The sequence below is a fragment of the Pristiophorus japonicus genome, chromosome 16 (genome assembly GCF_044704955.1).
Source record: "Pristiophorus japonicus isolate sPriJap1 chromosome 16, sPriJap1.hap1, whole genome shotgun sequence".
Lineage (NCBI taxonomy): Eukaryota > Metazoa > Chordata > Chondrichthyes > Pristiophoridae > Pristiophorus > Pristiophorus japonicus.
This window is the reverse complement of record NC_091992.1, coordinates 14390407-14399177: the sequence shown is the minus strand read 5'-3', so window position 1 is coordinate 14399177 and position 8771 is coordinate 14390407. Positions and strand designations below refer to the sequence as shown.

Here is an 8771-nt window from a genome sequence, read left to right as displayed (position 1 = left end):
CTCTACCTCTCTTTCCTCCTTTTAGACGCTCTTTAAAACCTACCTCTTTCACCTGCCCTAATTTCTCCTTATGTGGCTTGGTGTCAAATGTTTTGTCTCAATACTCCTGTGAAACACCTTGGGACGTTTTACTACATTAAAGGTGTTATATAAACAAATGTTGTTGTTGTTGTAATAAACAGAGGCAGAGTGTACAAAAGCAAGAAGTTATGCCAAACCTTTATAAATCACTGGTTAGGCCCAGCTGGAGTATTGTATCGAATTCTGGGCACCACATTTCAGGAAGGCTGTCAAGACCTCCAAGATGGCGCAAAGGAGATTTACTGGAATGGTACCGGGGTGAGGGACTTTAGTTTCGTGGCGAGTAAGAGCTGTGGATGCTGGGTCATTGAATGCATTTAAGGTGGAAAGAGATTGATTTTTGAATGATAAGGGAGTCAATGGTTATGGGCAGCAGGCAGCGAAGTGGAGTTGAGGCCAAGATCAGATCAGCCATGATCTTATTAAATGGCGGAGTAGGCTCAAGGGGCCAAATGGTCTACCTCCTGCTCCTATTCCTTATGTTCTGATGTAAGCTGGGGTTGTTCTCCTTAGAGCAGAGAAGGTTAATAGTGGTGTTCAAAATCATAAAGGGTTTTGATGGAGTAAATAAGGAGAAACTGTTTCCAGTGGCTGAAGGGTCAGTAACCAGGTCACAGATTTAAGGTGCTTGGCAAAAGAACTAGAGGTGAGCGGAGGAGGAATTTTTTAGTGATTTACGATGATCTGGAACACACTGTCTGAAAAGGAAAGCGGAAGCAGATTCAATAATAACTTTCCAAAGGGAATTGGATGAATACTTGAAGGGGAAAGATTTGCAGAGCTACGAGGAAAGGGGCTGGGGTATGGGACTAAATGGAGAGCTCTTTCAAAGAGTGAATGAGCTCCCTCTGTGCTGCACCGTTCTATGATTCTACGAGGGAGAATGACGGGTGCAACCAGTACATGGCTGTTTGTGTTAGTAGACAAGCACATTGTGCACAGGCTTTCCAGTGCGGTCATATTTCAGTAAGCGTGGGTGAGGGCAGCTGATTGTTTTTCCCTTTTTGGCTGCCAGTTGCACTACAGAGTGCGTATACAGACATGTCACATTTCCAGCCTCTAATGTTTCAGGTTAATGCAGCCTAATGGTAAACGTTGGACAGCTGTGCCAATTTCCTTCCATAATTAAACTCTAATTAAATTCACTCTACGGCAAGTTCATTTTATGCACGATGTCTTTCTGAACATTTCTTGCCAATTTAAATAATCCCTCAAATTTACATACATCACACTTGAGGCTGAATGCATTTTCCAGCTTTTTCTAATATTGGTTGGAATTGTTTAAATTGTAAACCCCTTGAGTTATTAGCGAGCTGTTGCAGATATGGAGTTGGTAATCAACATTTTGTATTTTTGTTCCCATTTATCTCTACTGAAGGGAATGGCTGGAGTCGAGGTTCCAGGTCCTCAGGTATTCGCTGCCCTCCGGTACCTCGCTCCAATGGTCATTTTTCATGTCGTAGACAGGCTGATTGCCTTCCCTCATCTCTACTTATGTTACATAGAAACATAGAAAATAGGTGCAGGAGTAGGCCATTCGGCCCTTCTAGCCTGCACCGCCATTCAATGAGTTCATGGCTGAACATGCAACTTCGTTACCCCATTCCTGCTTTCTCGCCATACCCCTTGATCCCCCAAGTAGTAAGGATTTCATCTAACTCTTTTTTGAATATATTTAGTGAATTGGCCTCAATAACTTTCTGTGGTAGAGAATTCCACAGGTTCACCACTCTCTGCGTGAAGAAGTTTCTCCTCATCTCGGTCCTAAATGGCTTACCCCTTATCCTTAGACTGTGACCCCTGGTTCTGGACTTCCCCAACATTGGGAACATTCTTCCTGCATCTAACCTGTCTAAACCCATCAGAATTTTACACGTTTCTATGAGGTCCCCTCTCATTCTTCTGAACTCCAGTGAATACAAGCCCAGTTGATCCAGTCTTTCTCGATAGGTCAGTCCCGCCATCCCGGGAATCAGTCTGGTGAACCTTCGCTGCACTCCCTCAATAGCAAGAATGTCCTTCCTCAGGTTAGGAGACCAAAACTGTACACAATACTCCAGGTGTGGCCTCACCAAGGCCCTGAACAACTGTAGCAACACCTCCCTGCCCCTGTACTCAAATCCCCTCGCTATGAAGGCCAACATGCCATTTGCTTTCTTAACCGCCTGCTGTACCTGCATGCCAACTTTCAATGACTGATGTACCATGACACCCAGGTCTCGTTGCACCTCCCCTTTTCCTAATCTGTCACCATTCAGATAATAGTCTGTCTCTCTGTTTTTACCAAAGCGGATAACCTCACATTTATCCACATTATACTTCATCTGCCATGCATTTGCCCACTCACCTAACCTATCCAAGTCGCTCTGCAGCTTAATAGCATCCTCCTCGCAGCTCACACTGCCACCCAACTTAGTGTCATCCGCAAATTTGGAGATACTACATTTAATTCCCTCGTCTAAATCATTAATGCACAGTGTAAACAGCTGGGGCCCCAGCACAGAACCTTGCGGTACCCCACTAGTCACTGCCTGCCATTCTGAAAAGTCCCCATTTACTCCTACTCTTTGCTTCCTGTCTGACAACCAGTTCTCAATCCCATGTGCTTTAACTTTGCACATTAATTTCTTGTGTGGGATCTTGTCGAAAGCCTTCTGAAAGTCCAAATATACCACATCAACTGGTTCTCCCTTGTCCACGCTACTGGAAACATCCTCAAAAAATTCTAGAAGATTTGTCAAGCATGATTTCCCTTTCACAAATCCATGCTGACTTGGACCTATCATGTCACCTCTTTCCAAATGCGCTGCTATGACATCCTTAATAATTGATTCCATCATTTTACCCACTATCGATGTCAGGCTGACCGGTTTATAATTCCCTGTTTTCTCTCTCTCTCCTTTTTTAAAAAGTGGGGTTACATTGGCTACCCTCCACTCCATAGGAACTGATCCAGAGTCAATGGAATGTTGGAAAATGACTGTCAATGCATCCGCTATTTCCAAGGCCACCTCCTTAAGTACTCTGGGATGCAGTCCATCAGGCCCTGGGGATTTATCGGCCTTCAATCCCATCAATTTCCCCAACACAATTTCCTGACTAATAAGGATTTCCTTCAGTTCCTCCTCCTTACTAGACCCTCTGACCCCTTTTATATCCGGAAAGTTGTTTGTGTCCTCCTTAGTGAATACCGAACCAAAGTACTTGTTCAATTGGTCCGCCATTTCTTTGTTCCCTGTTATGACTTCCCCTGATTCTGACTGCAGGGGACCTACATTTGTCTTTACTAACCTTTTTCTCTTTACATATCTATAGAAACTTTTGCAATCCGTCTTAATGTTCCCTGCAAGCTTCTTCTCGTACTCCATTTTCCCTGCCCTAATCAAACCCTTTGTCCTCCTCTGCCGAGTTCTAAATTTCTCCCATTTGTATGCCACTTCCTTGGCTTTAATACTATCCCTGATTTCCCTTTCTAGCCACGGTTGAGTCACCTTCCCTTTTTTATTTTTACGCCAGACAGGAATGTACAATTGTTGTAGTTCATCCATGCGGTCTCTAAATGTCTGCCATTGCCCATCCACAGTCAACCCCTTAAGTATCATTCGCCAATCTATCCTAGCCAATTCACGCCTCATACCTTCAAAGTTAACCTTCTTTAAGTTCTGGACCATGGTCTCTGAATTAACGGTTTCATTCTCCATCCTAATGCAGAATTCCACCATATTATGGTCACTCTTCCCCAAGGGGTCTCGCACAACAAGATTGCTAATTAATCCTCTCTCATTACTCAGTCTAAGATGGCCTCCCCCCTAGTTGGTTCCTCGACATATTGGTCTAGAAAACCATCCCTTATGCACTCCAGGAAATCCTCCTCCACCGTATTGCTTCCAGTTTGGTTAGCCCAATCTATGTGCATATTAAAGTCACCCATTATAACTGCTGCACCTTTATTGCATGCACCCCTAATTTCCTGTTTGATGCCCTCCCCAACATCACTACTACTGTTTGGAGGTCTGTACACAACTCCCACTAACGTTTTTTGCCCTTTGGTGTTCTGCAGCTCTACCCATATAGATTCCACATCATCCAAGCTAATGTCCTTCCTAACTATTGCATTAATCTCCTCCTTAACCAGCAATGCTACCCCACCTCCTTTTCCTTTTATTCTATCCTTCCTGAATGTTGAATACCCCTAGATGTTGAGTTCCCAGCCTTGATCATCCTGGAGCCACGTCTCTGTAATCCCAATCACATCATATTTGTTAACATCTATTTGCACAGTTAATTCATCCACTTTATTACGGATACTCCTTGCATTAAGACACAAAACCTTCAGGCTTGTTTTTTTTTTTTTTTTTTTAACACCCTTTGTCCTTTTAGAATTTTGCTGTACAGTGGCCCTTTTTGGGTTTCTCTGCCTTCCACTTTTCCTCATCTCGTTTCTGTCTTTTGCTTTTGTCTCCTTTTTGTTTCCCTCTGTCTCCCTGCATTGGTTCCCATCCCCCTGCCATATTAGTTTAACTCCTCCCCAACAGCACTAGCAAACACTCCCCCCAGGACATTGGTTCCGGTCCTGCCCAGGTGCAGACCGTCCGGTTTGTACTGGTCCCACCTCCCCCAGAACCGGTTCCAATGCCCCAGGAATTTGAATCCCTCCCTGCTGCACCACTGCTCAAGTCACGTATTCATCTGCGCTATCCTGCGATTCCTACTCTGACTAGCACATGGCACTGGTAGCAATCCCGAGATTACGACTTTTGAGGTCCTACTTTTTAATTTAGCTCCTAGCTCCTTAAATTCGTTTCGTAGGACCTCATCCCTTTTTTTACCTATGTCGTTGGTACCAATGTGCACCACGACAACTGGCTGTTCTCCATCCCTTTTTAGAATGTCCTGCACCCGCTCAGAGACATCCTTGACCCTTGCACCAGGGAGGCAACATACCATCCTGGAGTCTCGGTTGCGGCCACAGAAACGCTTATCTATTCCCCTTACAATTGAATCCCCTATCACTATCGCTCTCCCACTCTTTTTCCTGCCCTCCTGTGCAACAGAGCCAGCCACGGTGCCATGAACTTGACTGCTGCTGCCCTCCCCTGATGAGTCATCCCCCCCAACAGTACCCAAAGCAGTGTATCTGTTTTGCAGGGGGATGACCACAGGAGACCCCTGCACTACCTTCCTTGCACTGGTCTTCCATTCCCTATCTGGCTGTGGACCCTTTACCTGCGGTACGACCAACTTGCTAGACATGTTACTCACGTCATTCTCAGCATCGTGGATGCTGCAGAGTGAATCCACCCTCAGCTCCAACTCCGCAACGCGGTCCGTCAGGAGCTGGAGACGGATACACTTCCCGCACACGTAGTCGTCAGGAACACTGGTGTCGTCCCTGAGTTCCCACATGGTACAGGAGGAGCATAACACATGACCGAGCTGTCCTGCCATAACTTAACCCTTAGATAAGCAACAACAATGCTAAAGTTTACTCACTGTTATAGAAGAGAAAAAAGAAAAACTACTCACCAATCACCAGCCAATCACTTACCCCCTTGGCTGTGACGTCACCTTTCTGTTTCTTTCTACTTCTTTTTTGCCTTCTCCCTGTAGCTGCACCGGTAGGCCTCTCCACGCACTTCCTCGACGCTGCTCCCGACTGCCGCCGCGTTGGGCCTTTATAGGCCTCTCGCCGACCCCGGAACTCACGCCTCTCCACGCAGCTCAATGTTGTGATCACATTGGCTGATTTCCCTCCCACCCTATCCAGCAACACGAAGCCAACTTTAAAATGGAGACTGAATTACATCTATTCAGCCAGGTTCAATTATCATCCACCCTCTAACCCTGTTTCACCTGAAGACTACAACTTGATTTTGCCTCCCCATCTGCAATGAAAGGAGATGTATAAAATTCTTAAAGGGCTTGGACAGGGTTGATGCTAGGAGTGCGTTCCCCCTGGCTGGGGAGTCTAGAACCAGTGGTCATTGTCTCAGAATAGGAGATCAGCCATTTAGGACTGAGATGGGGAGATGGGCTGCTAAAATAATAAAGCTAGATGTCAAGTTTCCCCACAATAAATTCGTAAGTCCACATTTATAATGGGAACTGCCTATGTAAACTGATCATGTTGTAATTACACCTCCCACCAGTGTTGGTGCTGTAGCACCTCAGTCTTTTGTCTCCCAGTTCTTCCGCCTATCCTACAGAGAATCGCTTATGCTCCAACCAGTTCTACTTCACAACGTTCCAAACGTTTTGCTATTTAATTATATACAATCAAAGTATTCTATAAAAATCAGGACATAATGCCTTACTTTAACATGGAGACTTAATTACATCGATTCAACTCAGATCCAATTATTGTCCACCTTCTAACCCTATACCCCCTGCTTCACCTGAAGACTACAACTTGATTTTGCCTTCCCACCTGCAATGAAAGGAGATGTATAACATTCTTAAAGGGCTTGGATAGGGTTGGTGCTGGGAGGATATTTCCCCTGGCTGGGGAGTCTAGAACCAGGGGGTCACTGTCTCAGAATAAAAGATCGGCCATTTAGGACTGAGATGAGGAGAAATTCTTCACTCAGAGGGTGGTGAATCTTTGGACTTCTCTGCCCCGGAGGGCTGTGGATGCTCCGTCATTGAGTATATTCAAGACAGAGATCAATAGATTTTTGGATATTAAAGGAATCAGGGGATATGGGGGCAGTGCGGGAAGGTGGAGTTGAGGTCGAAGATCAGCCATGATCTCATTGAATGGCGCAGCAGGTTCAAGGGGCCGAATGGCCTACTCGTGTTCCTATTTCTTATGTTCGATTATGGATAAAGAAAGAGATAGACACAGAGACAGAGAGAGAGAGAGAAAGAAAGAGAGTGATAACGATCAGCTGCACATTTGCCCCAGCTGTCCCATCTGCTGCTGTAAAACACATTGGGTAGAGTTTTGTCTTTAGTATCTTTTAGATCTCTTAATTCCCAATGAAATACGAACTCCGGTTGTAGTTTTAATGTAACTTTATTCTGGCAGCAGCAACAAGCTTCTGGCTTTAAGCCAGGCCTTTGTCCTTCTGAGACCACATGGCCAAAATGGCCGTTTTTATACCTGGTTCAATTTACAGAAAAGTACGCGCCTTCTTTGACCTTATTGGCTCAACTGATAGTCTGTTAACCTTTAACTGGCTCGCTGCCAAAGGTCCTGTAATGTCATGTTGATTGATGACTTAATGCAATGTGGTCTGTGTTTTCTCAAAACTGCAGCCGGGCTGCAGAGCTTGAATTCTCTATCAATCCCCCCCTTTGATTCTTTCACAAACTGAATCATAAAACATCAGGTATCACTGGTTAAACATTCTACAAAATAATTTCATACATGTTAAGAGTTTCCTTCTAAAATTTGTTGATGTGTTTCGCCACATGTCCGGACTAGTAGTTGCCACACAAATTTACACCAACCCGAATTCCATCATGGTCACAATGAAAGTCTGGTTTTAGTAGGTTAATTAACCTTATTCCAATTTAATCCAAATCAATATCTTAATTCAATCAGTGAACAACCTTCCCTTAAGCATAACATACCCCTGTGCCACGTACAGACGGTCTGCTGGGACCTGCAAGTGTTTGACCTGCGGGACAGCAGCTACAGCCGCCTGGTCGCAACAACATTTAATCAACATAAACAAACAATATAAAAGTAAAATAATTACAACAAATAGAATTAAACCTTCCACCAATGAAGTTCCTATTGAACCTAGCCATTCAATGGCTCCGCTCCACAAAGTGAATGATGGGGGTTGCTTAAGATTTTCTACCTCCTTTTGGATATGCTCCACTAAGTGGGTTATTTCTTCGGAGCTATCTGGGGTATATGTGCAACACTCAACAACTAGAAATGTTACCTTGTTTGGCATAAATGTATGACATATATAAAAAGGTATTTACATGTAATTCCCTTGGTACTCTACTATTTCCCTTTGGTGCAGAGGGTCAGCTAGTAAGAAGTAGGCCTATGCCTAGAATACCTACAATCAGTAATACAGTAAATTTATACATTTTGGCAAAAAGTAATTGTCCTTATTAGATTTCAGCTTCAGTTACGGGTGCTCGTTTAACATGTGAAGCGTGGATCCAGGCTTTCTTTCCTTGGACTTTAACAGCTGCCTGGGTGGTCAATAACACTTGATAAGGTCCCTCCCACTTGGCACCCAAAACTTCTTTATGCAACTTTTTCACATACACCCAGACTCCCGGGATGATGTCGTGTCCTCCTTCGGGTGGATTACCTCAAGCTGCCGATACCTGTCGGGAAACAGAACTAATAGCATTGGTTAGGTTCTGACAGTATGATAACAAAGTGTCACTCATTAAGTGAACAACAGCTTTCCTTAAATCAATAGTTCCTGGCAGTGACCTGGGTCTTCCTGTTAAAATTTCAAATGGGCTTAGACCTGTAATTCTGTTCGGGGTTGCCCTAATGCTACATAGCACTATTGGTAGTGCCTGTGGCCATGGTGTTTCTTCTTGGTGATATTTGGCAAGCTGTTGTTTCAGAGTTCGATTCATTCGTTCTACTTGTCCTGATGATTGTGGATGATAAGGACAGTATAAATCCCACGTAATGTTCAGTAACCTACAGACTTCTTGGCAGACAGCACCTGTGAAGTGTGTTCCCTAATCGGAGTCAGTGCTACTCG

General features: G+C 44.4%; 1 long non-coding RNA gene across 1 annotated transcript in view; it reads right to left on the bottom strand.

Annotated features, from left to right (window-relative positions):
* Positions 1 to 8152: 8152 nt before the first annotated feature.
* The window catches only part of LOC139226340 (uncharacterized), a 105766-nt gene continuing 105147 nt past the window's right edge, over positions 8153 to 8771 (bottom strand). The window contains exon 3 of the long non-coding RNA XR_011587240.1: positions 8153 to 8376. This is a non-coding gene — a long non-coding RNA (uncharacterized lncRNA). The remainder of the gene's footprint in view (positions 8377 to 8771) is intronic.